This window comes from Pseudophryne corroboree, chromosome 8, assembly GCF_028390025.1.
Source record: "Pseudophryne corroboree isolate aPseCor3 chromosome 8, aPseCor3.hap2, whole genome shotgun sequence".
NCBI classification, from domain to species: Eukaryota; Metazoa; Chordata; class Amphibia; order Anura; family Myobatrachidae; genus Pseudophryne; species Pseudophryne corroboree.
The window spans coordinates 447,871,461-447,899,247 of record NC_086451.1 but is presented as its reverse complement, the minus strand read 5'-3'; the positions used below and the strand labels follow the sequence as shown (position 1 = coordinate 447,899,247).

Here is a 27,787-nt window from a genome sequence, read left to right as displayed (position 1 = left end):
AGGAGGCGCCTGGTATAAGTAGATGCCTCCTGCATACATGTGTGAGCTGGACGATGGAGATCCCGGCTTTGGCACTCCTAAAAAACGGAGACAATCACTTTTGTTGCATCTGACGACACAGTACTGCACATGCCGAACATCGCTACTTTGCGACTAGTGCAGGTCCTGAATCAGGAACCTGGTGTAGGAGTACAGAGAGTACTCGGAGTAACAGAGTAACATGCTGCACTATACCCCTGCAGACAGCACAAGCCGGGAGATCACCTCTGTAACACAGACATCTCAGTATAAAGTACAGTGGGGTCATACAGAAACATTTAGCAGCGCTGTGCGGCATGCTGGGAGGTATATACACCTGTGTCTCCACCAGCCACCACCTGTGTGACTGTACCAGCCCAATGTCGGACTGGGGCATGAAGGGCCCACCAGGAAAATGCAATCACAGGGGCCCACTAAGGGGCGTTACCACATGCTGGAAGGGGTGTGGCCAAGTGACCAGAGAGGAGTGGCCAGCCATTATAGGTGCCACCTAGCATAGTATATAAAGAAAAAGTGCTCTTTCTCCCTGCCCACTTCAACCTGTTGTGTATGTGCCTGGGATACACCAGGAGAGAACAGTAGTATATGCACCTGGGTTACACCGGGAGAGAACCGTAGTATATGTGCCTGGGTTACACCGGGAGAGAACAGTAGTATATGTGCCTGGGTTACACCGGGAGAGAACAGTAGTATATGCACCTGGGTTACACCGGGAGAGAACAGTAGTATATGCACCTGGGTTACACCAGGAGAGAACCGTAGTATATGTGCCTGGGTTACACCAGGAGAGAACAGTAGTATATGTGCCTGGGTTACACCAGGAGAGAACAGTAGTATATGTGCCTGGGTTACACCGGGAGAGAACAGTAGTATATGCACCTGGGTTACACCGGGAGAGAACCGTAGTATATGTGCCTGGGTTACACCGGGAGAGAACAGTAGTATATGTGCCTGGGTTACACCAGGAGAGAAACGTAGTATATGCGCCTGGGTTACACCGGGAGAGAGCATCAGTATATGTGCCTGGGTTACACCAGGAGCGAACAGTAGATACACATAAAAACCCCAGTCTAGTGCCAGATACAAATAATTATCCCAGTAGTGCTGTGCCAGATACACAGATGCCCCCAGCAGTGCAGTGCCAGATACATAGATGCCCACAGCAGTGCCAGATACACATACGCCCCCAGTAGTGCATTGCCAGATACATAGATGCCCACAGCAGTGCCAGATACACATACGCCCCCAGTAGTGCAGTGCCAGATACACAGATGACCACAGCAGTGCCAGATACACATACGCCCCAGTAGTGCAGTGCCAGATACACAGATGACCACAGCAGTGTCAGATACACATACGCCCCCAGTAGTGCAGTGCCAGATACACGTACGCCCCCTGTAGTGCAGTGCCAGATACACGTACGCCCCCTGTAGTGCAGTGCCAGATACACGTACGCCCCCAGTAGTGCAGTGCCAGATACACAGATGTCCCCAACAGTGCCAGATACACAGATGTCCCCAATAGTGCCAGCTACACATACGCCCCCAGCAGTGCCAGATACACAGATGCCCCCAATAGTGCCAGATACAGACGCCCCCAATAGTGCCAGATACACAGATGCCCCAAGTAGTGCAGTGTCAGATACACAGATGCCCCCAATAGTGCCAGCTACACATACGCCCCCAGCAGTGCCAGATAGACAGATGTCCCCAATAGTGCCAGATACACAGATAGATGCCCCCAGTAGTGCCAGATACACAGATAGATGCCCCCAGTAGTGCAGTGTCAGATACACAGATGCCGCCAATAGTGCCAGCTACACATACGCCCCCAGCAGTGCCAGATAGACAGATGTCCCCAATAGTGCCAGATACACAGATAGATGCCCCCAGTAGTGCAGTGTCAGATACACAGATGTTCCCAATAGTGCCAGATACACATACGCCCCCAGCAGTGCCAGATACACAGATGTCCCCAATAGTGCCAAATACACAGGTGCCCCCAATATTGTCAGATACACAGATGCCCCCAGTAGTGCAGTGTCAGATACACGGCTGCCCCCAGTAGTGCAGTGTCAGATACACGGCTGCCCCCAGTAGTGCAGTGTCAGATACACGGCTGCCCCCAGTAGTGCAGTGTCAGATACACGGCTGCCCCCAGTAGTGCAGTGTCAGATACACGGCTGCCCCCAGTAGTGCAGTGTCAGATACACGGCTGCCCCCAGTAGTGCAGTGTCAGATACACGGCTGCCCCCAGTAGTGCAGTGTCAGATACACGGCTGCCCCCAGTAGTGCAGTGTCAGATACACAGATGCCCCCAATAGTGCAGTGTCAGATACACATACGCCCCACAGTGCCAGATACACAGGTACTACCCACACAGTGCTGCTCACCTCCACCGCCACCTGATGCTCACGCTGTTGGTCCTGTGGCTGTGGGCCAGGGAGGAGAACGCAGCGCGCTCCTCTCCTCAGTCCAGCTCTGTCCTCTGCTGTGAGGTTTTGGATCCCTGATGTACAGCAAGTAGGCCTGTGCTGATACTTTAAGCAACCAAACAATTTCTTTATGTTTTTCTGGTTGACTTGATAAGTCCAGATGTGGACCCTTTACAGCCCAACAGTGGTAGTGGCTAAACATGAGGCAAGAAGTCTGAGAACCCTAGGAGACCAAGCTACTTGTTTGCTGCCCTCAGATGGGTTTTGCTAAAAGACAGATGAATGGATGTTACAGGCCAAGGTTAGGGCTGGTAGCTCAAATAACAAATAAAACATCAATATAAGATATTGGTATCACAAGTACAAAATTAAATAACAGGACCACATGTCAAGGTCACAAGCAAACAAACATTTAAGAACAAGCCAATTGTTACATAGTAATTCAGCTATTAAGGAGAGAAGTTCAGGAAACAAATGTGTAAAACCTGATGCTCAGGGTCTGATCAAAAGAGCAGAATCATTTCAATAGAGCGTGATTACATCATGGTCCTGTACACACAGGGGCACACTCACAAAGTGCAGTACACCCTAATCACTGCAATGTCAATAGAGCATGATTACATCATGTCCTGTACACACAGGGGCACACTCACAAAGTGCAGTACACCCTAATCACTGCAATGTCAATAGAGCATGATTACATCATGTCCTGTACACACAGGGGCACACTCACAAAGTGCAGTACACCCTAATCACTGCAATGTCAATAGAGCATGATTACATCATGTCCTGTACACACAGGGGCACACTCACAAAGTGCAGTACACCCTAATCACTGCAATGTCAATAGAGCATGATTACATCATGTCCTGTACACACAGGGGCACACTCACAAAGTGCAGTACACCCTAATCACTGCAATGTCAATAGAGCATGATTACATCATGTCCTGTATACACAGGGGCACACTCACAAAGTGCAGTACACCCTAATCACTGCAATGTCAATAGAGCATGATTACATCATGGTCCTGTACACAGGGGCACACTCACAAAGTGCAGTACACCCTAATCACTGCAATGTCAATAGAGCATGATTACATCATGGTCCTGTATACACAGGGGCACACTCACATAGTGCAGTACACCCTAATCACTGCAATGTCAATAGAGCGTGATTACATCATGGTCCTGTACACACAGGGGCACACTCACAAAGTGCAGTACACCCTAATCACTGCAATGTCAGGGCATGCACTTGGATGCAGATGCGTCATGTACTTCATCAAAATTTAGGCTTGTGGGAGAGGAGTGTCTGAAGTGTTTGGAAAGATAAAAAACACACTGCCGCCGCCCGGGATCACCTGCTGGCTGCTGCTCCTATAGCTGAGCGCCGGGGAGGAGAGCGCAGCGCCCTCCTCTCCTCCCCTCAGTCCAGCTCTGCTAACACCGCCCGGGATCACCTGCTGGCTGCTACTCCTATGGCTGAGCGCCGGGGAGGAGAGCGCAGCGTGCTACTCTCCTCCCCTCAGTCCAGCTCTGCTAACACCGCCCGGGATCACCTGCTGGCTGCTGCTCCTATGGCTGAGTGCCGGGGAGGAGAGCGCAGAACGCTCCTCTCCTCCCCTCAGTCCAGCTCTGCTAACACCTCCGCCGCCCGGGATCACCTGCTGGCTGCTGCTCTGCTGCTATGGCTGAGAGCCGGGGAAGAGAGCGCAGCGTGCTCCTCAGTCCAGCTTTGCCATCACCGCCGCCGCCCGGGATCGATCATCTGCAGGGCTGGCTGCTGCTCCTGTGGCTGGGACGGGAGCTCAGGGTGAGAGCGCAGCCCCGCCCTCACACAAAAGTGGGCGTGGCTACTACTCGGCCGGGCCTACCGGTGAGTTCCCTGTCACATCTCCTGTAGGGCCAGAGGGGATTACTGGGGAAGGGGCTCTGCCCTGAGGAATATTGACCCTCATTACCCGTCTGTGCATCTGACCTCTGACCACTGTGTTCCTGGAATAATCTGGTGTTCGAGAGAGAGGATCCTGGGCTCTGGATAACGGTGTACTCAGCTGGCCACACATCTACAGATAATTTTCCCAGCAAACCAACTAGTGGGCTGATTGCAACACAAATCTGGCAATGTGTGGGAGCAAATGCCAATTGTCCGTGTTCTCCCATACACCAGATAATGGACAGAAACGGTCACTCAGACATGTTGGTGATATCAGATGTAAATAAATTATCTGAGCAACTGGTTTTGTCTGTTTACTGCTTTTTGAGAGCAAATGGTCACTTGTCGTGTACTCGCATATATTACCAGATTTACATTCCAACCAGACAACTATCTGGCTAGTGGGAAGATAATCTTTAGGTGTGCGGCCAGCGTTGCACCTATCAGCCTGGGTACCATCAGCGGGACACCTATCAGCCTGGGTTCCATCAGCGTTACACCTATCAGCCTGGGTTCCATCAGCGGGACACCTATCAGCCTGGGTACCATCAGCGTTACACCTATCAGCCTGGGTACCATCAGCGGGACACCTATCAGCCTGGGTTCCATCAGCGGGACACCTATCAGCCTGGGTTCCATCAGCGGGACACCTATCAGCCTGGGTTCCATCAGCGGGACACCCTATCAGCCTGGGTACCATCAGCGTTACACCTATCAGCCTGGGTACCATCAGCGGGACACCCTATCAGCCTGGGTTCCATCAGTGGGACACCTATCAGCCTGGGTTCCATCAGTGTTACACCTATCAGCCTGGGTTCCATCAGCGTTACACCTAGCAGCCTGGGTTCCATCAGCGGGACACCTATCAGCCTGGGTTCCATCAGTGGGACACCCTATCAGCCTGGGTTCTATCAGCGTTACACCTATCAGCCTGGTTTCCATCAGCGTTACATCTATCAGCCTGGGTTCCATTAGCGTTACACCTACAGCATCAGCCTGGGTTCCATCAGCGTTACACCTACAGTATCAGTCTGGGTTCCATTAGCGGGACACTCTCCCTCCTGCCTGGTTGCCCAGTCCCACAGCCGCCCCTGATCACCTCTGCAGCTCCTACCAGACAGACAGCATAAATCAGCAGAGAGAGAATGTTCTTTGCAGCGTGTTGGTATTACATACGTTGTTAGCGGTGATTGCTCAGTCACATCAGTATTACACAGAATACATATAAATGTTATCATACAGCTGTAAAAGCTACTGGATAAAATTACTTCATTTTTGAAAACATATTTATATCAGGCCAACAAGCGCAAAGTAACCAATTAATCCCCAGCAACTAGGATAAAATAAATACATATATTAGATATCATTAGTAATAACATAATATAGTACTGTGCATTACACCGTGTCTATGCAGCTGCTGGAAGCTGGGTACACACGGGTATGGGTCGTTGGGTCGACAGTCATTAGGTTGACCACTATTGGTCGACATGCAATAGGTCGACATGGCCATTAGTTCGACATGTACTAGGTCGGCAGGTCAAAAGGTGGACAGCAGTTTTTTTACTTTTTTTGGGTGTCGTTTTCTTCGTAAAGTGACGGGGAACCCCAATTAGTGCACCGTGTCCCCTTGCATCGCTCGCTTCACTCGCTATGCTTCGGAAAAGTTTACCGTTCCCAATTGTAGTTGACGTGGATTGTAAAGTATGAAATACGATGTTATAGCCTTGGGGCGGCCTGCGCTCTCTCCCCGCTGTGGGGGTAATAATGATGTTATAGCTCTGGGGCGGCCTGCGCTCTCTCCCCGCTGTGGAGGTAATGATGATGTTATAGCTCTGGGCGGCCTGCGCTCTCTCCCCGCTGTGGAGGTAATGACGATGTTATAGCTCTGGGGCGGCCTGCGCTTCTCTCCCCGCTGTGGAGGTAATGATGATGTTATAGCTCTGGGGCGGCCTGCGCTCTCTCCCCGCTGTGGAGGTAATGATGATGTTATAGCTCTGGGGCGGCCTGCGCTCTCTCCCCGCTGTGGAGGTAATGATGATGTTATAGCTCTGGGGCGGCCTGCGCTCTCTCCCCGTTGTGGAGGTAATGACGATGTTATAGCTCTGGGCGGCCTGCGCTCTCTCCCTGCTGTGGGGGCAGTGACGATGTTATAGCCTTGGGGCGGCCTGCGCTCTCTCCCTGCTGTGGAGGTAATGATGATGTTATAGCTCTGGGGCGGCCTGCGCTCTCTCCCCGCTGTGGAGGTAATAATGATGTTATAGCTCTGGGGCGGCCTGCGCTCTCTCCCCGCTGTGGAGGTAATGATGATGTTATAGCTCTGGGGCGGCCTGCGCTCTCTCCCCGCTGTGGAGGTAATGATGATGTTATAGCTCTGGGGCGGCCTGCGCTCTCTCCCCGCTGTGGAGGTAATGATGATGTTATAGCTCTGGGGCGGCCTGCGCTCTCTCCCCGTTGTGGAGGTAATGACGATGTTATAGCTCTGGGCGGCCTGCGCTCTCTCCCTGCTGTGGGGGCAGTGACGATGTTATAGCCTTGGGGCGGCCTGCGCTCTCTCCCTGCTGTGGAGGTAATGATGATGTTATAGCTCTGGGGCGGCCTGCGCTCTCTCCCCGCTGTGGAGGTAATAATGATGTTATAGCTCTGGGGCGGCCTGCGCTCTCTCCCCGCTGTGGAGGTAATGATGATGTTATAGCTCTGGGGCGGCCTGCGCTCTCTCCCCGCTGTGGAGGTAATAATGATGTTATAGCTCTGGGGCGGCCTGCGCTCTCTCCCCGCTGTGGGGGCAGTGACGATGTTATAGCTCTGGGGCGGCCTGCGCTCTCTCCCTGCTGTGGAGGTAATGATGATGTTATAGCTCTGGGGCGGCCTGCGCTCTCTCCCTGCTGTGGAGGTAATAATGATGTTATAGCTCTGAGGCGGCCTGCGCTCTCTCCCCGCTGTGGAGGTAATGATGATGTTATAGCTCTGGGGCGGCCTGCGCTCTCTCCCCGCTGTGGAGGTAATGATGATGTTATAGCTCTGGGGCGGCCTGCGCTCTCTCCCCGTTGTGGAGGTAATGACGATGTTATAGCTCTGGGCGGCCTGCGCTCTCTCCCTGCTGTGGGGGCAGTGACGATGTTATAGCCTTGGGGCGGCCTGCGCTCTCTCCCTGCTGTGGAGGTAATGATGATGTTATAGCTCTGGGGCGGCCTGCGCTCTTTCCCCGCTGTGGAGGTAATAATGATGTTATAGCTCTGGGGCGGCCTGCGCTCTCTCCCCGCTGTGGAGGTAATGATGATGTTATAGCTCTGGGGCGGCCTGCGCTCTCTCCCCGCTGTGGAGGTAATAATGATGTTATAGCTCTGGGGCGGCCTGCGCTCTCTCCCCACTGTGGGGGCAGTGACGATGTTATAGCTCTGGGGCGGCCTGCGCTCTCTCCCTGCTGTGGAGGTAATGATGATGTTATAGCTCTGGGGCGGCCTGCGCTCTCTCCCCGCTGTGGAGGTAATAATGATGTTATAGCTCTGGGGCGGCCTGCGCTCTCTCCCCGCTGTGGAGGTAATGATGATGTTATAGCTCTGGGCGGCCTGCGCTCTCTCCCCGCTGTGGAGGTAATGATGATGTTATAGCTCTGGGGCGGCCTGCGCTCTCTCCCCGCTGTGGAGGTAATGATGATGTTATAGCTCTGGGGCGGCCTGCGCTCTCTCCCCGTTGTGGAGGTAATGACGATGTTATAGCTCTGGGCGGCCTGCGCTCTCTCCCTGCTGTGGGGGCAGTGACGATGTTATAGCCTTGGGGCGGCCTGCGCTCTCTCCCTGCTGTGGAGGTAATGATGATGTTATAGCTCTGGGGCGGCCTGCGCTCTTTCCCCGCTGTGGAGGTAATAATGATGTTATAGCTCTGGGGCGGCCTGCGCTCTCTCCCCGCTGTGGAGGTAATGATGATGTTATAGCTCTGGGGCGGCCTGCGCTCTCTCCCCGCTGTGGAGGTAATAATGATGTTATAGCTCTGGGGCGGCCTGCGCTCTCTCCCCACTGTGGGGGCAGTGACGATGTTATAGCTCTGGGGCGGCCTGCGCTCTCTCCCTGCTGTGGAGGTAATGATGATGTTATAGCTCTGGGGCGGCCTGCGCTCTCTCCCCGCTGTGGAGGTAATAATGATGTTATAGCTCTGGGGCGGCCTGCGCTCTCTCCCCGCTGTGGAGGTAATGATGATGTTATAGCTCTGGGCGGCCTGCGCTCTCTCCCCGCTGTGGAGGTAATGATGATGTTATAGCTCTGGGGTGGCCTGCGCTCTCTCCCCGCTGTGGAGGTAATGACGATGTTATAGCTCTGGGGCGGCCTGCGCTCTCTCCCCGCTGTGGAGGTAATGATGATGTTATAGCTCTGGGGCGGCCTGCGCTCTCTCCCCGCTGTGGAGGTAATGATGATGTTATAGCTCTGGGGCGGCCTGCGCTCTCTCCCCGCTGTGGAGGTAATGATGATGTTATAGCTCTGGGGCGGCCTGCGCTCTCTCCCCGTTGTGGAGGTAATGACGATGTTATAGCTCTGGGCGGCCTGCGCTCTCTCCCTGCTGTGGGGGCAGTGACGATGTTATAGCCTTGGGGCGGCCTGCGCTCTCTCCCTGCTGTGGAGGTAATGATGATGTTATAGCTCTGGGGCGGCCTGCGCTCTCTCCCCGCTGTGGAGGTAATAATGATGTTATAGCTCTGGGGCGGCCTGCGCTCTCTCCCCGCTGTGGAGGTAATGATGATGTTATAGCTCTGGGGCGGCCTGCGCTCTCTCCCCGCTGTGGAGGTAATAATGATGTTATAGCTCTGGGGCGGCCTGCGCTCTCTCCCCGCTGTGGGGGCAGTGACGATGTTATAGCTCTGGGGCGGCCTGCGCTCTCTCCCTGCTGTTGAGGTAATGATGATGTTATAGCTCTGGGGCGGCCTGCGCTCTCTCCCCGCTGTGGAGGTAATAATGATGTTATAGCTCTGGGGCGGCCTGCGCTCTCTCCCCGCTGTGGAGGTAATGATGATGTTATAGCTCTGGGGTGGCCTGCGCTCTCTCCCCGCTGTGGAGGTAATGACGATGTTATAGCTCTGGGGCGGCCTGCGCTCTCTCCCCGCTGTGGAGGTAATGATGATGTTATAGCTCTGGGGCGGCCTGCGCTCTCTCCCCGCTGTGGAGGTAATGATGATGTTATAGCTCTGGGGCGGCCTGCGCTCTCTCCCCGCTGTGGAGGTAATGATGATGTTATAGCTCTGGGGCGGCCTGCGCTCTCTCCCCGCTGTGGAGGTAATAATGATGTTATAGCTCTGGGGCGGCCTGCACTCTCTCCCCGCTGTGGAGGTAATGATGATGTTATAGCTCTGGGGCGGCCTGCGCTCTCTCCCCGCTGTGGAGGTAATGATGATGTTATAGCTCTGGGGCGGCCTGCGCTCTCTCCCCGCTGTGGAGGTAATGATGATGTTATAGCTCTGGGGCGGCCTGCGCTCTCTCCCCGTTGTGGAGGTAATGACGATGTTATAGCTCTGGGCGGCCTGCGCTCTCTCCCTGCTGTGGGGGCAGTGACGATGTTATAGCCTTGGGGCGGCCTGCGCTCTCTCCCTGCTGTGGAGGTAATGATGATGTTATAGCTCTGGGGCGGCCTGCGCTCTCTCCCCGTTGTGGAGGTAATGACGATGTTATAGCTCTGGGCGGCCTGCGCTCTCTCCCCGCTGTGGGGGTAATGATGATGTTATAGCTCTGGGCGGCCTGCGCTCTCTCCCCGCTGTGGAGGTAATGATGATGTTATAGCTCTGGGCGGCCTGCGCTCTCTCCCTGCTATGGGGGCAATGACTATGTTATAGCTCTGGGCGGCCTGCGCTCTCTCCCCGCTGTGGAGGTAATGATGATGTTATAGCTCTGGGCGGCCTGCGCTCTCTCCCCGCTGTGGGGGTAATGACGATGTTATCGCTCTGGGCGGCCTGGGCTCTCTCCCCGCTGTGGGGGCAGTGACGATGTTATAGCTTTGGGGCGGCCTGCGCTCTCTCCCCGCTGTGGGGGCAATGACGATGTTATAGCTCTGGGGCGGCCTGCGCTCTCTCCCCGCTGTGGGGGCAGTGACGATGTTATAACTCTGGGGCGGCCTGCGCTCTCTCCCCGCTGTGGGGGCAGTGACGATGTTATAGCTCTGGGGCGGCCTGCGCTCTCTCCCCGCTGTGGGGGCAGTGACGATGTTATAGCTCTGGGGCGGCCTGCGCTCTCTCCCCGCTGTGGGGGCAGTGACGATGTTATAGCTCTGGGCGGCCTGCGCTCTCTCCCCGCTGTGGGGGTAATGACGATGTTATCGCTCTGGGCGGCCTGCGCTCTCTCCCCGCTGTGGGGGTAATGACGATGTTATAGCTCTGGGGCGGCCTGCGCTCTCTCCCTGCTGTGGGGGTAATGACGATGTTATAGCTCTGGGGCGGCCTGCGCTCTCTCCCCGCTGTGGGGGCAATGACGATGTTGTGGCATTTGGTTACATGTCAGTGACATTTCTATCTTGGTGCATGTAATACAGAGAGCATCCTACCCACTCCTGTGCTATTATATCATCTCTCCTGAGTCCTGAGAGTTCTATATAATGTCACCTATCCCTTACCTGCCACCTCCCATGTCTGCTGTACCCCCATCTATTCATCTGTCTGCACATGTCTGTCTATGGGGCCCATTTATCAGCCAATATTTGTGGCTGCAATCCCTCCACTGCCACCGGCAGCCGTATCTCCCATAGATTTCTATGGGGAATACGATGCTGCCAGATTTACCAATATCCAGAGTGTGAAGCGTTCCCGAGCGTGTTCCCCGCAGCTACCGCCATCTTCAGATAGTGGCAGCCCCTTGTAGCCTCTGGGTTACAGATCGGGGCTGTAGTTCCGGCACGGTTCTCCAGCATGTGCTGCAGCCCCAATACCGCACTCAGCACATCACAGGGATGGTGTCTGTCCCCGCCTCTTGCTGGGTGATACATTCACCCGATGTGATTGTATTCTCCCCTAATATCCTGCCCAGATAACATTGCAGATGCCATCAATGATAAATAGGCCCCTCTGTCTTTGTGTCTCCCGTCTCCCATAATTCCTGCTTCTGTCTGCCCATGTACTCCCCTGTCCTGCCTCCCCTCTGCCTGACTGGTGCACCTACGTGCAGCCTCCTCTCTTCCTGGGCTGTAGGGAACACTCGGAGCTCAGCCATGTAGGACACTGAGACATTGTATATCCTCTCTCTCCTCTGATGAGCGCTGTGTAATGATGTAATATATTAGAGTATTGCTCCCCCATCTCATGTGGTGCAGAGAACCCATACAAGGTGCAAGTGTAAAGCTGGGTACATACAACACGATGTGTGTACCCAGCGCCATCGGCAGCGTCAGGACCCGACGGGGGACCCGGCCTCGGCAATTACATACACACTTGCCGATGCAGGGAGCGATGGTGGGGGCCATGCTGCAGTCGGCAGCATGACCCTTCTAACGACATCCCCCAGTTGACCCTGCATGTAGAGCCAATGGAGGTTATCGCTGACGACCCGCAGGAGCGCGCATCGTCACCGACATAGTGGGTACACACTAGACAATGTGCCCAACATGTTGGTCTGATCTGCCGGATCGGATGACATGTCGTCAGCTTACAGGGAGGTGAGAGGCGCAGCAGGACCACAAGGTACAGGAGTGATGAGTCATATAACACAGCTCCAGGCATAAAATGGCCGCCGTCTTGTCCTTAATAACAGGCTCTTCCAGTCAGGGCTGCAGGTAATGTGTCACCTATAGGTGCTGTGCATCCAGCAGCTCGTTACCTGTCATTACACTTACTGCCAGTCATTAGTCACTGAGAAGAGAAACAGGGAAGAATAACAATATGACGTCTTATGATGGCGGGTACAGGGAGATGAGCGTCCTCATTAGGGGCCCATTTACCAATAATCACATTGTCAGTGCGATCTGGGCGCGATATCGGATAAAATCACATTGTGGTAAATGATAATAACGCCGGAATGTATCAGTATACACAGACAGCGACATTCCAGCCCGTCCCCGCCATGTGTCAGAGTGTAGTGACCGCATCAGCAGTTTCCTCTCTCCTCTGTTACTCCTGCGCATGCGCTGTCTGCTGACCATGCACGTGCGGCGGCCATTGTATTGTAGCTAATAGGCTACAGCGGATGACGGCATCTTCAGATAAATCTGACCTATGGAGGATGTGGCTGCTGTCAGTTCCTCCATCGTACATGAGTGTGAGGGTGATGCTTACTATTTGGGGGTGTCCTTTATTCCCCCAAATATCCCGCTAGAGCTCTCTAAAACACTGACAAATAAAGTGTCATATTTCTCTGACGTCCTAGTGGATGCTGGGAACTCCGAAAGGACCATGGGGAATAGCGGGCTCCGAAGGAGGCTGGGCACTCTAGAAAGATTTATGACTACCTGATGTGCACTGGCTCCTCCCACTATGACCCTCCTCCAAGCCTCAGTTAGATTTTGTGCCCGGCCGAGGTTGGATGCACACTAGGGGCTCTCCTGAGCCTTTAGAAAGAAAGTATAGATTTAGGTTTTTTATTTTCAGTGAGACCTGCTGGCAACAGGCTCACTGCAGCGAGGGACTAAGGGGAGAAGAAGCGAACCTGCCTGCTTGCAGTCAGCTTGGGCTTCTTAGGCTACTGGACACCATTAGCTCCAGAGGGATCGACCGCAGGCCCAGCCTTGATGTTCGGTCCCGGAGCCGCGCCGCCGTTCCCCTTACAGAGCCAGAAGCAAGAAGAGGTCCGGAAAATCGGCGGCATGAAGACTCCAGTCTTCACCAAGGTAGCGCACAGCACTGCAGCTGTGCGCTATTGCTCCTCATACACACTTCACACTCCGGTCACTGAGGGTGCAGGGCGCTGGGGGGGGGGGGGGCGCCCTGAGCAGCAATAAAAACACCTTGGCTGGCAAAAATACCACAATATATAGCCCCAGAGGCTATATATGTGGTAAATACCCCTGCAGATTCCAGAAAAAAGCGGGAGAATAGTCCGCGGAAAAGGGGCGGGGCTATCTCCCTCAGCACACTGGCGCTATTTTTCCCTCACAGCTCCGCTGGAAGGAAGCTCCTTGGCTCTCCCCTGCAGTCTACACTACAGAAAAGGGTAAAAAAAAGAGAGGGGGGGGGCACTAAATTTAGGCGCAGTATACATTATATAGAAAAAGCAGCTATAGGGCACATAACTCGGTTAGTCCCTGCAGTATATAGCGCTCTGGTGTGTGCTGGCATACTCTCACTCTGTCCCCCCAAAGGACTTTTGTGGGTCCTGTCCTCTGTTAGAGCATTCCCTGTGTGTGTGCGGTGTGTCGGTACGGCTGTGTCGACATGTTTGACGAGGATAATGATGTGGAGGCGGAGCAGATGCCTTTAGAAGGGATGTCACCCCCTGCGGGGCAGACACCTGAGTGGATGAGCTTATGGAAAGAAATGAGTGCACGTATAGACTCCTTACATAAGAAATTTGACGACATGCCAAATGTGGGACAGCCGAGTTCTCAGCTCGTGCCTGTCCAGGTGTCTCAAAGGTCTTCAGGGGCTCTAAAACGCCCGCTACCTCAGATCACAGACGCAGATGTCGACACTGATACTGACACCAGTGTCGACGACGATGAGTCTAATCTAATGCCCATTAAGGCCATTCACTGCATGATTGAGGCAATGAAAGAGGTGTTACACATTTCTGATATAAATCCAGGTACCACTAAAAATAAGAATTTACTCACCGGTAATTCTATTTCTTGTAATCCGTAGTGGATGCTGGGAACTCCGAAAGGACCATGGGGAATAGCGGGCTCCGAAGGAGGCTGGGCACTCTAGAAAGATTTATGACTACCTGGTGTGCACTGGCTCCTCCCACTATGACCCTCCTCCAAGCCTCAGTTAGGATACTGTGCCCGGACGAGCGTACACAATAAGGAAGGATTTTGAATCCCGGGTAAGACTCATACCAGCCACACCAATCACACCGTATAACTCGTGATATGAAACCCAGTTAACAGTATGAAACAACTGAGCCTCTCAACAGATGGCTCAACAATAACCCGATTTAGTTAACAATAACTATGTACAAGTATTGCAGATAAACCGCACTTGGGATGGGCGCCCAGCATCCACTACGGACTACGAGAAATAGAATTACCGGTGAGTAAATTCTTATTTTCTCTGACGTCCTAGTGGATGCTGGGAACTCCGAAAGGACCATGGGGATTATACCAAAGCTCCCAAACGGGCGGGAGAGTGCGGATGACTCTGCAGCACCGAATGAGAGAACTCCAGGTCCTCCTTAGCCAGGGTATCAAATTTGTAGAATTTTGCAAACGTGTTTGCCCCTGACCAAGTAGCTGCTCGGCAAAGTTGTAAAACCGAGACCCCTCGGGCAGCCGCCCAAGATGAGCCCACCTTCCTTGTGGAATGGGCATTGACAGATTTTGGCTGTGGCAGGCCTGCCACAGAATGTGCAAGCTGAATTGTACTACAAGTCCAACGAGCAATAGTCTGCTTAGAAGCAGGAGCACCCAGCTTGTTGGGTGCATATAAAATAAACAGCGAGTCAGATTTTCTAACTCCAGCCGTCCTGGAAACTTATATTTTCAGGGCCCTGACAACGTCTAACAACTTGGAGTCCTCCAAGTCCCTAGTAGCCGCAGGCACCACAATAGGCTGGTTCAGGTGAAACGCTGACACCACCTTAGGGAGAAACTTGGGACGAGTCCTCAATTCTGCCCTATCCATATGGAAAATCAGATAAGGGCTTTTACAAGATAAAGCCGCCAATTCTGATACTCGCCTGGCCGAAGCCAAGGCCAAAAACAGGACCACTTTTCACGTGAGATATTTCAGATCCACGGTTTTTAGTGGCTCAAACCAATGTGATTTTAAGAAACTCAACACCACGTTGAGATCCCAAGGTGCCACAGGAGGCACAAACGGGGGCTGAATATGCAGCACTCCCTTTACAAATGTCTGAACTTCAGGTACTGAAGCTAGTTCTTTTTGAAAGAAAATCGACAGAGCCGAGATCTGTACCTTAATGGAGCCTAGTTTTAGGCCCATATTCACTCCTGCTTGCAGGAAATGCAGAAATCGACCTAGTTGAAATTCCTCTGTTGGGGCCTTTTCGGCCTCACCATGCAACATATTTCCGCCATATGCGGTGATAATGATTTGTCGTAACACCTTTCCTGGCTTTAATAAGCATAGGAATGACTTCCTCCGGAATGTCCTTTTCCTTCAGGATCCGGCGTTCAACCGCCATGCCGTCAAACGCAGTCGCGGCAAGTCTTGGAACAGACAGGGCCCCTGCTGCCGCAGGTCCTGTTTGAGCGGCAGAGGCCATGGGTCCTCTGATATAATTTCTTGAAGTTCTGGGTACCAAGCTATTCTTGGTCAATCCGGAACCACGAGTATCGTTCTTACTCCTCGCCTTCTTATTATTCTCAGTACCTTTGGTATGAGAGGCAGAGGGGGGAGCACATAAACCGACTGGTACACCCACGGTGTTACCAGAGCATCCACAACTATCGCCTGAGGGTCCCTTGACCTGGCGCAATATCTTTTATAGCTTTTTGTTGAGGCGGGACGCCATCATGTCCACCTGTGGCCTTACCCAATGGTGTACAATCCTTTGGAAGACTTCTGGATGAAGTCCCCACTCCCCCGGGTGGAGGTCGTGTCTGCTGAGAAGATCTGCTTCCCAGTTGTCCACTCCGGGAATAAACACTGCTGACAGTGCTAACACATGATTTTCCGCCCATCAGAGAATCCTTGTGGCTTCTGCCTCCTGCTTCTTGTGTCGCCCTGTTGGTTTACATGGGCGACCGCCGTGATGTTGTCTGATTGGATCAGTACCGGCTGGTTTTGAAGCAAAGGCTTTGCCTGACCCAGGGCATTGTAAATGGCCCTCAGTTCCAGAATATTTATGTGTAGGGAAGTCACCTGACTTGACCAAAGTCCTTGGAAGTTTCTTTCCTGTGTGACTGCCCCCAGCCTCAAAGGCTGGCCTCCATGGTCACTAGGACCTATTCCTGTATTGAACCTGCGGCCCTCCTTAAGATGGGCATTCTGCAGCCACCATAGTAGCGATACCCTGGTCCTTGGATACAAGGTTATCAGCCGATGCATTTGAAGATGCGATTCGGACCACTAGTCCAACAGGTCCCACTGAAAAGTTCTTGCATGGAACCTGCCGAATGGGATTGCTTCGTAGGAAGCTACCATTTTTCCCAGGACTCGCGTGCAATGATGCACCAATACCTGTTTTGGCTTCAGGAGGTCTCTGACTAGAGATGACAGCTCCTTGGCTTTCTCCTCCGGGAGAAACACTTATTTCTGGTCTGTGTCCAGAACCATCCCCAGGAACAGTAGACGTGTCATAGGAACCAGCTGTGACTTTAGACTGTTTAGAATCCAACCCTGCTGTTGTAGCACTTTCCAAAAGAGTGCTACCCCGACTAGCAACTGCTCCTTGGACCTCGCCCTTATAAGGAGATTGTCCAAGTACGGGATAATTAAAACTCCCTTTTTTCGAAGGAGTATCACCCTTTCGGCCATTACCCTGGTAAACACCCTCGGTGCCTTGTACAGTCCCAACGGTAGTGTCTGGACTTGGTAATGGTAATCCTGTACCACAAATCTGAGGTACTCCTGGCGAGGATGGTAAATGGGGACATGCAGGTAAGCATCCTTGATGTCCCGGGATACCATGTAATCCCCGTCGTCCAGGCTTGCAATAACCGCCCTGAGCGATTCCATCTTGAACTTGAATTTTTTTATGTATGTGTTCAAGGATTTTAAATATAAAATGGGTCACACCGAACCATGCGGTTTCGGTACCCCAACCCGTGTGGAATAGTAACCCCGTCCTTGTTGAAGTAGGGGCACCTTGAGTATTACCTGCTGGGAATACAGCTTATTAATTGCCTCTAGTACAGCCTCCCTGCCTGAGGTAGTTGTCGGCAAGGCATATTCTAGGAAACGGCTGGGGGGAGACATCTCGAATTCCAGCTTGTACCCCTGAAATACTACTTGAAAGAAACAGGGATCCACCTGTGAGCGAGCCCACTGATCGCTGAAATATTTGAGACGGCCCCCCACCGTACCTGGCTACACCTGTGGAGCCCCCGCGTCATGCTGTGGACTCAGAGGAAGCGAGAGAAGAATTTTGATTCTGGGAACTGGCTGACTGGTGCAGCTTTTTCCCTCTTCCCTTGTCTCTGTACAGAAAGGAAACGCCTTTGACCCGCTTGCTTTTCTGAAGCCGAAAGGCCTGTACCTGATAATACAGTGCTTTCTTAGTCTGTGAGGAAACCTGAGGTAAAAATATTTCTTCCCAGCTGTGGCTGTGGATACGAGGTCCCATAGACCATCCCCAAATAATTCCTCACCCTTATAAGGCAGAATCTCTATGCTCCTTTAAAAGTCAGCATCACCTGTCCAGTGACAGGTCTCTAATACCCTCCTGACAGAATGGACATTACATTCATTTTGGATGCCAGCCGGCAAAATATCCCTCTGTGCATCCCTCATATATAAGACGACGTCTTTAATATGTTCTTATGTTTGACAGGGTCACCGACCACGCTGCAGCAGCATGATCTGCAGGTCTCAGTCTAGTACCTGAGTGTGTAAATACAGACTTCAGGAAAGCGTCCTGCTTTTTATCAACAGGTACCTTCAAAGTGGCCGTTCCTAAAACGGCAGTGCCACCTTTTTTTGACAACCGTGTGAGCGCCTTATCCACCCTAGGGGATATCTCCCAGCGTAACTTATCCTCTGGCGGGAAAGGGTACGCCATCAGTAACTTTTTAGAAATTACCAGTTTCTTATCGGGGGAACCCACGCTTTTCACACACTTCATTCATTTATCTGATGGGGGAACAAAACACTGCCTGCTTTTTCTCCCCAAACATAACACCCATTTTTAGAGGTACTTGGGTTAATGTTAGACATGTGTAACACATTTTTTATTGCCGGGATCAAGTCACGGATGTTCCTAGTGGATTGTGTATATGTCTTAACTTTGTCGACACCGGAGTCAGACTCCGTGTCGACATCTGTGTCTGCCATCTGAGTGAGCGGGCGTTTTTGAGCCCCTGATGGCCTTTGAGACGCCTGGGCAGGCGCGGGCTGAGAAGCCGGCTGTCCCACAGCTGTTACGTCATCACCCTTTTATGTAAGGAGTTGACACTGTCGGTTAATACCTTTCACCTAACCATCCACTCTGGTGTCGGCCCCACAGGGGGCGACATCACATTTATCGGCATCTGCTCTGTCACCATATAAGTCTCAGTCTCCTCATCAAACATGTCGACACAGCCGTACCGACACACCGCACACACACAGGGAATGCTCTGACAGAGGACAGGATCCCACAAAGCCCTTTGGGGAGACAGAGAGAGAGTATGCCAGCACACACCAGAGCGCTATATAATGTGGGGATTAACACTATAACTGAGTGAATTTTCCCCAATAGCTGCTTGTATATACAATACTGCGCCTAAATTTAGTGCCCCCCTCTCTTTTTAACCCTTTGAGCCTGAAAACTACAGGGGAGAGCCTGGGGAGCTTTCTTCCAGCTGCACTGTGAAGAGAAAATGGCGCCGGTGTGCTGAGGGAGATAGCTCCGCCCCTTTTTTGCTGACTTTTCTCCCGCTTTTTTATGGATTCTGGCAGGGGTATTTACCTCATATATAGCCCCTGGGGCTATATATTGAGGTATTTTTGCCAGCCAAGGTGTTTTTATTGCTGCCTCAGGGCGCCCCTCCCAGCGCCCTGCACCCTCAGTGACCGGAGTGTGAAGTGTGTGAGAGGAGCAATGGCGCACAGCTGCAGTGCTGTGCGCTACCTTGGTGAAGACTGAGTCTTCATGCCGCCGATTTTCCGGACCATCTTCTTGCTTCTGGCTCTGTAAGGGGGACGGCGGCGCGGCTCCGGGACCGAACATCAAGGCTGGGCCTGCGGTCGATCCCTCTGGAGCTAATGGTGTCCAGTAGCCTAAGAAGCCCAATCCGGCTGCAAGCAGGCGAGTTCGCTTCTTCTCCCCTTAGTCCCTCGCTGCAGTGAGCCTGTTGCCAGCAGGTCTCACAGAAAATAAAAAACCTAAGTCTATTTCTTTCTAAGAGCTCAGGAGAGCCCCTAGTGTGCATCCAACCTCGGCCGGGCACGAAATCCTAACTGAGGCTTGGAGGAGGGTCATAGTGGGAGGAGCCAGTGCACACCAGGTAGTCATAAATCTTTCTAGAGTGCCCAGAGTCCTTCGGAGCCCGCTATTCCCCATGGTCCTTTCGGAGTTCCCAGCATCCACTAGGACGTCAGAGAAAAGGGTATTATGTTTGGGGAGAAAAAACTGCCCGTAGTTTTTCCCCCATCAGATGAATTAAATGAAGTGTGTGAAGAAGCGTGGGCTTCCCCTGATAAAAAATTGGTAATTCCTAAGAAGGTACTAATGGCGTTCCCTTTCCCGCCAGAGGATAGGGCACGTTGGGAAACACCTCCTAGGGTGGATAAAGCCCTCACACGTTTGTCTAAAAAGGTGGCACTACCGTCTCAGGATACGGCCGCCCTTAAGGAACCTGCTGATAGAAAGCAGGAGGCGATCCTGAAGTCTGTATACACACACTCAGGTATTATACTTAGACCAGCTATTGCGTCAGCATGGATGTGCAGTGCCGCCGCTGCGTGGTCAGAAAAACTGTCAGAAAATATTGACACACTAGACAGAGACACGATTCTGTTAACCATAGACCATATCAAAGACTCAGTCTTATATATGAGAGATGCACAGAGGGAAATCTGCCGGCTGGCATCTAAAGTAAGTGCATTGTCCATTTCTGCTAGGAGATGCTTATGGACTCGCCAGTGGACTGGAGATGCAGATTCCAAAAGGCACATGGAAGTTTTGCCTTATAAGGGGGAGGAATTATTTGGGGATGGTCTCTCGGACCTAGTTTCCACAGCAACGTCTGGGAAGTCAGCGTTTTTACCCCATGTCCCCTCACAGCCTAAGAAGGCGCCATTTTATCACGTTCAGTCCTTTCGGACCCAGAAAAAAAAAAGGAGGGTCTTTTCTGTCTAGAGGCAGAGGTAGGGGAAAAAGGCTGCAACAAACAGCAGGTTCCCAGGAGCAAAAGTCCTCCCCCGCTTCCTCTTCCAAGTCCGCCGCATGACGGTGGGGCTCCACAGGCGGAGCCAGGTACGGTGGGGGCCCGCCTCAAGAATTTCAGCGATCGGTGGGCTCGCTCACAGGTGGATCCCTGGATCCTTCAAATAGTATCTCAGGGGTACAAACTGGAATTCGAGGCGTCTCCACCCCACCGGTTCCTAAAATCTGCCTTGCCGATTGCTCTCTCAGACAGGGAGGCGGTGCTAGCGGCAATTCACAAGCTGTATTCCCAGCAGGTGATAATCAAGGTACCCCTACTTCAACAAGGCCGGGGTTACTATTCCACACTATTTGTGGTGCCGAAACTGGACGTTTCGGTGAGACCCATTTTAAATTTGAAATCCTTGAACACATACATAAAAAAATTCAAGTTCAAGATGGAATCGCTCAGGGTGGTTATTGCAAGCCTGGACGAGGGGGATTACATGGTATCCCTGGACATCAAGGATGCTTACCTGCATGTCCCCATTTACCATCCTCACCAGGAGTACCTCAGATTTGTTCCTGGGTTTGTTTGTTCGCGGCTGCGTTTGACGGCATGGCGGTTGAATGCCGGATCCTGAAGGAAAAGGGCATTCCGGAGGAAGTCATTCCTACGCTTATTAAAGCCAGGAAGGAGGTTACAGCAAATCATTATCACCGCATATGGCGGAAATATGTTGCATGGTGTGAGGCCGAAAAGGCCCCAACAGAGGAATTTCAACTAGGTCGATTTCTGCATTTCCTGCAAGCAGGAGTGAATATGGGCCTAAAACTAGGCTCCATTAAGGTACAGATCTCGGCTCTGTCGATTTTCTTTCAAAAAGAACTAGCTTCAGTGCCTGAAGTTCAGACATTTGTAAAAGGAGTGCTGCATATTCAGCCCCCGTTTGTGCCCCCTGTGGCACCTTGGGATCTCAACGTGGTGTTGAGTTTCTTAAAATCACATTGGTTTGAGCCACTAAAAACCGTGGATCTGAAATATCTCACGTGGAAGGTGGTCATGTTATTGGCCTTGGCCTCTGCCAGGCGAGTATCAGAATTGGCGGCTTTATCTTGTAAAAGCCCTTATCTGATTTTCCATATGGATAGGGCAGAATTGAGGACTCGTCCCAAGTTTCTCCCTAAGGTGGTGTCAGCGTTTCACCTGAACCAGCCTATTGTGGTGCCTGCGGCTACTAGGGACTTGGAGGACTCCAAGTTGTTAGACGTTGTCAGGGCCCTGAAAATATATGTTTCCAGGACGGCTAGAGTCAGAAAATCTGACTCGCTGTTTATCCTGTATGCACCCAACAAGCTGGGTGCTCCTGCTTCTAAGCAGACGATTGCTCGTTGGATTTGTAGTACAATTCAGCTTGCACATTCTGTGGCAGGCCTGCCACAGCCAAAATCGATAAATGCCCATTCCACAAGGAAGGTGGGCTCATCTTGGGCGGCTGCCCGAGGGGTCTCGGCTATACAACTTTGCCGAGCAGCTAATTGGTCAGGGGCAAACACGTTTGCTAAATTCTACAAATTTGATACCCTGGCTGAGGAGGACCTGGAGTTCTTTCATTCGGTGCTGCAGAGTCATCCGCATTCTCCCGCCCGTTTGGGAGCTTTGGTATAATCCCTATGGTCCTTTCGGAGTTCCCAGCATCCACTAGGACGTCAGAGAAAATAAGAATTTACTCATCGGTAATTCTATTTCTCGTAGTCCGTAGTGGATGCTGGGCGCCCATCCCAAGTGCGGATTGTCTGCAATACTTGTACATAGTTATTGTTAACTAATCGGGTTATTGTTGAGAGGCTCAGTTGTTTTCATACTGTGAAACTGGATATAATATCACGAGTTGTACGGTGTGATTGGTGTGGCTGGTATGAGTCTTACCCGGGATTCAAAATCCTTCCTTATTATGTCAGCTCGTCCGGGCAGTGTCCTATCTGAGGCTTGGAGGAGGGTCATAGTGGGAGGAGCCAGTGCACACCAGGTAGTCATAAATCTTTCTAGAGTGCCCAGCCTCCTTCGGAGCCCGCTATTCCCCATGGTCCTTTCGGAGTTCCCAGCATCCACTACGGACTACGAGAAATAGAATTACCGGTGAGTAAATTCTTATTTTCTGACACCCAGGACCAGTGGCAAACGCAGGATTTTGAAAGGGGGGTTTCCAAAAAATTGGTTACAGAACCAATGAAAAAGAGCACAGCCACCCGGACCCCCTCTATAAGCAGAAAGCCCAGCCACCATCATTCTCCCGCCACCCCACCCCGCACTCATGCTGATCACACAAACACCCGCTGCGGTTATCAGGACAGGGAGTGCTGTGACAAGCCAGCACCATTTATTATAGGCTACCTACAAAAGCCCCCCCTTCCCTACCAGGCATATGTGATACAGACACACCTCGCTGCTGCCAGATGACTTAGGGAGGGTTAACTTGTAGACACTATTTTACCCTTAACCGGATACCATGCTCCACGCCTGTCAGAGCCCCACCATAAGAATTGCTGGAAAGGAGCTACGTGCTACCACTGCAGTGTCCCCTACATGCAGCTAGCTACCAGCCTCCCACTGTGTATGTAAGGAGGCAGCTGCTGCAGCTGAGATGTTCCATTGCTTGGTGAGCCGGTGTTCCCTGCACTCACCAGGAGAAGGGGAGCCTATCTCCTTCATAAGTTAAATGGGGAAGAGGATAACAACAGGTGAGTTTAAACTTTAGCATCATGCAGGCACTGGGGACATGGGGAATCCTACCCCCTTATTAACTGTATACTGGCGGCAAAGAAAAAAACACAGGGGAGCCTACCCCCTACTTTACGCAGGCAGAGTATTATAGCGGAAGGGCTTAAACATTGTCTCACCTCAAAATGCTGCTCTTCTGCCACCTACGACCGGCTCTCGGATCTTCAGTGCGGCCCGCTGAGCACCGCACTGGGTTGCGCTCTTTGTCCCAGGTCTCGCTGTCCGAGGTCCGCCAGCTGTGGTCGTCTCTTGGTACTCTGCTGGGGATCTCTTCTCTGCTCTGGGCTCCTGTCAGCACCGTCCTCAGCACAGTCCTTCCAGGGTCCTACAGGTAGGCAGGGTGTTCTCCACGGTGCCTTCGATTCCTATCACGGCCGGCGCTGCTCCTCCTCTTCTCCTTGTCAGGATGGGGGTCTACAAACTCTCTAGTCCGACTGCTGTCCCTCCGCCACGGCACTGACGTCTTAACACCAGTGGCGGCTGTTTCAGGTGCTCCATCTGGTCAGGCAGTGGAGTGGGCAGCTATCCTCATCAAAGGGGTCCTGTCTGTGGTCGCTGGTTCTCTCGATGTTGCAGGGTCCTTTTCGCCGTCTCCTAATCTCACGCTGCCGGCGGCCTCCTTGGTTTCTGCAGCCTGCGATTACTGGCCCTCAGCTCTGAAGGTGGGTCTCTCCTCTCCGGGACCCCCATTTATTTTTAAATGAGGACCTGTAATAAATTACTGCGTGATAGATCAGCGCCCAGGGGGGTTTCCAGTTACTTTTATACCCATCCTGCGTGCGCGTATGCCCAGGACCGGTGCAAGACCTCTCTGTAACCTAGGCAAAGCTTCAGCTTAGCGCGACCTAACCTGCAATACCCCACATCACCACCTACCATAGACCCCTAGAGGAGGTGCATCAGGGCTATGAGGAGAGGCCTAGAGGAGGTGTATCAGGGCTACGAGGAGAGGCCTAGAGGATGTGCATCAGGGCTACGAGGAGAGGCCTAGAGGAGGTGCATCAGGGCTATGAGGAGAGGCCTAGAGATGGTGCATCAGGGCTATGAGGAGAGGCCTAGAGGAGGTGCATCAGGGCTATGAGGAGAGGCCTAGAGGAGGTGCATCAGGGCTATGAGGAGAGGCCTAGAGGAGGTGCATCAGGGCTATGAGGAGAGGCCTAGAGGAGGTGCATCAGGGCTATGAGGAGAGGCCTAGAAGAGGTGCATCAGGGCTATGAGGAGAGGCCGTGAGGGCGCCCTCAGAAGTCATCATTACATTTGCCTCCTATGTGCCTTATCATGACTTGATGTTACACATGTTGGCACGGAGGAAGCGCTGAGGCCCTGGCTATACATAGAGGGGTAGAATGAGGGAGGCAAGGATCGTTTCTACACAGGCCAAGTGCAGTGATACCTTGTTCCTATGCTGCAGCCTATGCATGAAGCCCAGTATAAACTACATTCTCACATGCTCAGTTCTTGGCGTATAAAAAGATGGATTTAATTGAATGAGTGATTTGTGGAATGATTTGTTAATTGTGCAGTAGATTCCCATAAGTAACTCCTTTAGCCTATATGTACCTTGTTTATTAAATAGTGTTAACAAGCAATGAGATGAGCGGCAAAGATTAAGGACGTAGATACTATACTATCATTTTGTTATGTTGTATTCAATGTTTTTTTAAAGCGTCACTAACTAAAATTAACGTATTTAAAAAATAATAATATGGTGATGATGATGACTTGAGTTTCAACACTTTCAATATACACTTATTTATCATTCAAGTCAAATGCATTTATACATAGCCAATGGGGCTTCCAGCTGTCCTTCTCCTAGTACTCTCCTGGGTGCTACTGCCATGTGGGAATGGGTAACATACGCAGGAGCCAAATCATGGGAGGGGGGGGGGGGGGGGGGGGAGAGTGTGCAACATGTTGCGTGAGCCCAGTCACGGGGGGGACATAATGCGGAATTCCAATCGGGGGGGGCGGGTAACATGCGGGAGGCCAAGAGGCCAATCACAGCGGGGGCGCATGCGGTAATCTGACAATGCGAGGGTGCGGTCATAGTGCGGGGCAGGAATATGTCGGGGCGTGGCAGGTTTGTAGAGCGAGGAAGGAACAGCTGATTCCATTTATGAATGTAAATTAAGCCCCGCAGTCTGTTCAGTGGAGCCCCTCCCCTTTCTCTCACTGAGGCGCAGGGGGCGGAGAGAATGGAAACATTCTGTGCATCCTGCTGTATATGTGCGGTGCTGTACCCGTTGCCACACCTGGTAATCATTCACCAAATCCCATCACCAGCGCCCCTCCTATGTGAGGAAACATACTAACTGTCAGGAAATTATTATAGTTAGTCGTAAAAAAATAAAAAAATCACCCAGGGATTGGTGACCCCGGAACATAAAAGCATCGTTACGTCACTTCCAGGCTCTGGATCTCTGACTCGCCTGGCCGCGCTGATTACCTTGCTCACAAGCACATTTCACACATAGCCCACCGGTCCATCTTAGTGCCGCAACCCTGCATAGTTGAGTCCATATATATATTGAGTCCATATATATATTGAGTCCGTATATATGGTGAGCCAGTGGCGCGGATAGGCAACTCCGAGATCCGGGGAGTGGAAGTGACGTAACGGCACCCGGTGCCCGACTGTGATTGGACACCGGGTTGTCATGGCATTCAGTGTAGATGGAAGCTGCATGACAGAACATCCTGTGCAGCAGAGGACCACAGGACTAATAGGTAACTATGTATAGGGCCCAGCTGTGCAGGATAGATGGTGATTGGCCAGTGGACAGATTAAATAGCATTCTGGGAGCAGTATTGAAATCGTTCTTTTCACCTTGAAAAAGACCGCAGCGAGGGGTGGAAACACGTCGGTGGAGGCACGGGGACTAGTGACGGCAGTGATAACACCCGGACTGAACGAACCGTTTGAGGCTTTTGGGGGGATATACGGAATTCCCTATTAGAACTCAAGCGTTTGTGGGAATTGTTTGGCCACAGTTCCTGCCTATCTGGTAATTACTCACTGGTTTCAGTCATTCTGGATCCCCCGCCACATTGTAACACTGCCAGTAATGTGATATTGATGTAATTTATGGTTGCTTTTTGTATGTCTGTGATATTAGACTCTACCTCACTATACATACCAATTCTTTTTGTTCCATGTTGATTTTCCTCTGCTTGGAGATAGAGGGGGTGATTCTGAGTTGATCGCAGCAGCAAGTTTGTTAGCAGTTGGGCAAAACCATGGGGGTCATTCCGAGTTGTTCGCTCGTTGCCGATTTTGCTACGCTGCGAATAGGTGGAAAATGCGCATGGTACGCAGAGCGCATGCGCTTAGTAATTTTACTAAGAATTTAGTAGATTTACTCACGAGCGGACAAAGTTTTTTCCAGGCTAAAGTGATCGTAGTGTGATTGACAGAAAGTGGGTGTTTCTGGGCAGCAACTCAGCGTTTTCACGGCGTTTGCGAAAAAACGCAGGCGTGCCAGGGAAAAACGCGGGAGTGGCTGGCAAAACGGGGGAGTGGCTGGCCGAACGCAAGGCGTGTCTGTGACGTCAAACCAGGAACGAAACTGACTGAACTGATCGCTATCTGTGAGTAGGTCCGGAGCTACTCAGAAACTGCTAAGAAACATGTAGTAGCAATTCTGCAAATCAATCGTTCGCTATTCTGCTAAGATAAGATACACTCCCAGAGGGCGGCGGCCTAGCGTGTGCAATGCTGCTAAAAGCAGCTAGCGAGGGAACAACTCGGAATGAGGGCCGCAGTGCAGGGGAGGCAGATATAACATTTGCAGAAAGAGTTAGATTTGGGTGGGTTATTTTGTTTCTGTGCAGGGTAAATACTGGATGCTTTCTTTTTTACACTGCAATTTAGATTTCCGTTTGAATATACCCCACCCAAATAACTCTCTTTGCACATGTTATATCTGTCACACCCCCCTTGCAGTGCACATGGTTTTGCCCAACTGCTAACAAATTTGCTGCTACGATAAACTCAGAATTAGGCCCACAGTCATGGAATTGACCAGAATGTGACAGCTGTGAAGAGCGCCGGCTAAGTGTTCTCTCCAATTATTTTCTATTTACCCCTTCAGAAGATCTAGCCTCTGACTTCAAGAGACCACATGGTCCATGGAACATACCATGTGAGCCATGACGGCAGGGGGAAATGCAAGGATGGTGGGCTACCAGTTTTCTATCCACATTAACATGCGTTCCCTTTAGTAACCTGTGGCGAGCCCGTGAGGGTACACTTGGTTCACCATGCAGTCATGGGTCACATGGTATGTCCCGTGGTTCACGTGGTCTGATTCCGTCTGAGGCAACATTCACAGAAGGGGGGATAGACACAACCCATTACACAGCTCTACACTGACTGACCCCCATCCTGTATCACACAATGGTACATTCTGCCAGGGTCTGTAACACTCACTGCCTGATTGGTGGTTAGAAATCGGGGGGGAAACTACAACCAATAAGCTGAATGCCACAATACTTCACCCCTGATTG

At 51.9% G+C, this 27,787-nt stretch overlaps 1 protein-coding gene across 3 annotated transcripts in view; it reads left to right on the top strand.

Moving 5' to 3' along the window:
• LOC134949559 (H-2 class I histocompatibility antigen, Q9 alpha chain-like) overlaps positions 1 to 27,787 on the top strand; it is a 342,846-nt gene that overhangs the window by 97,448 nt on the left and 217,611 nt on the right. The window lies entirely within an intron of this gene.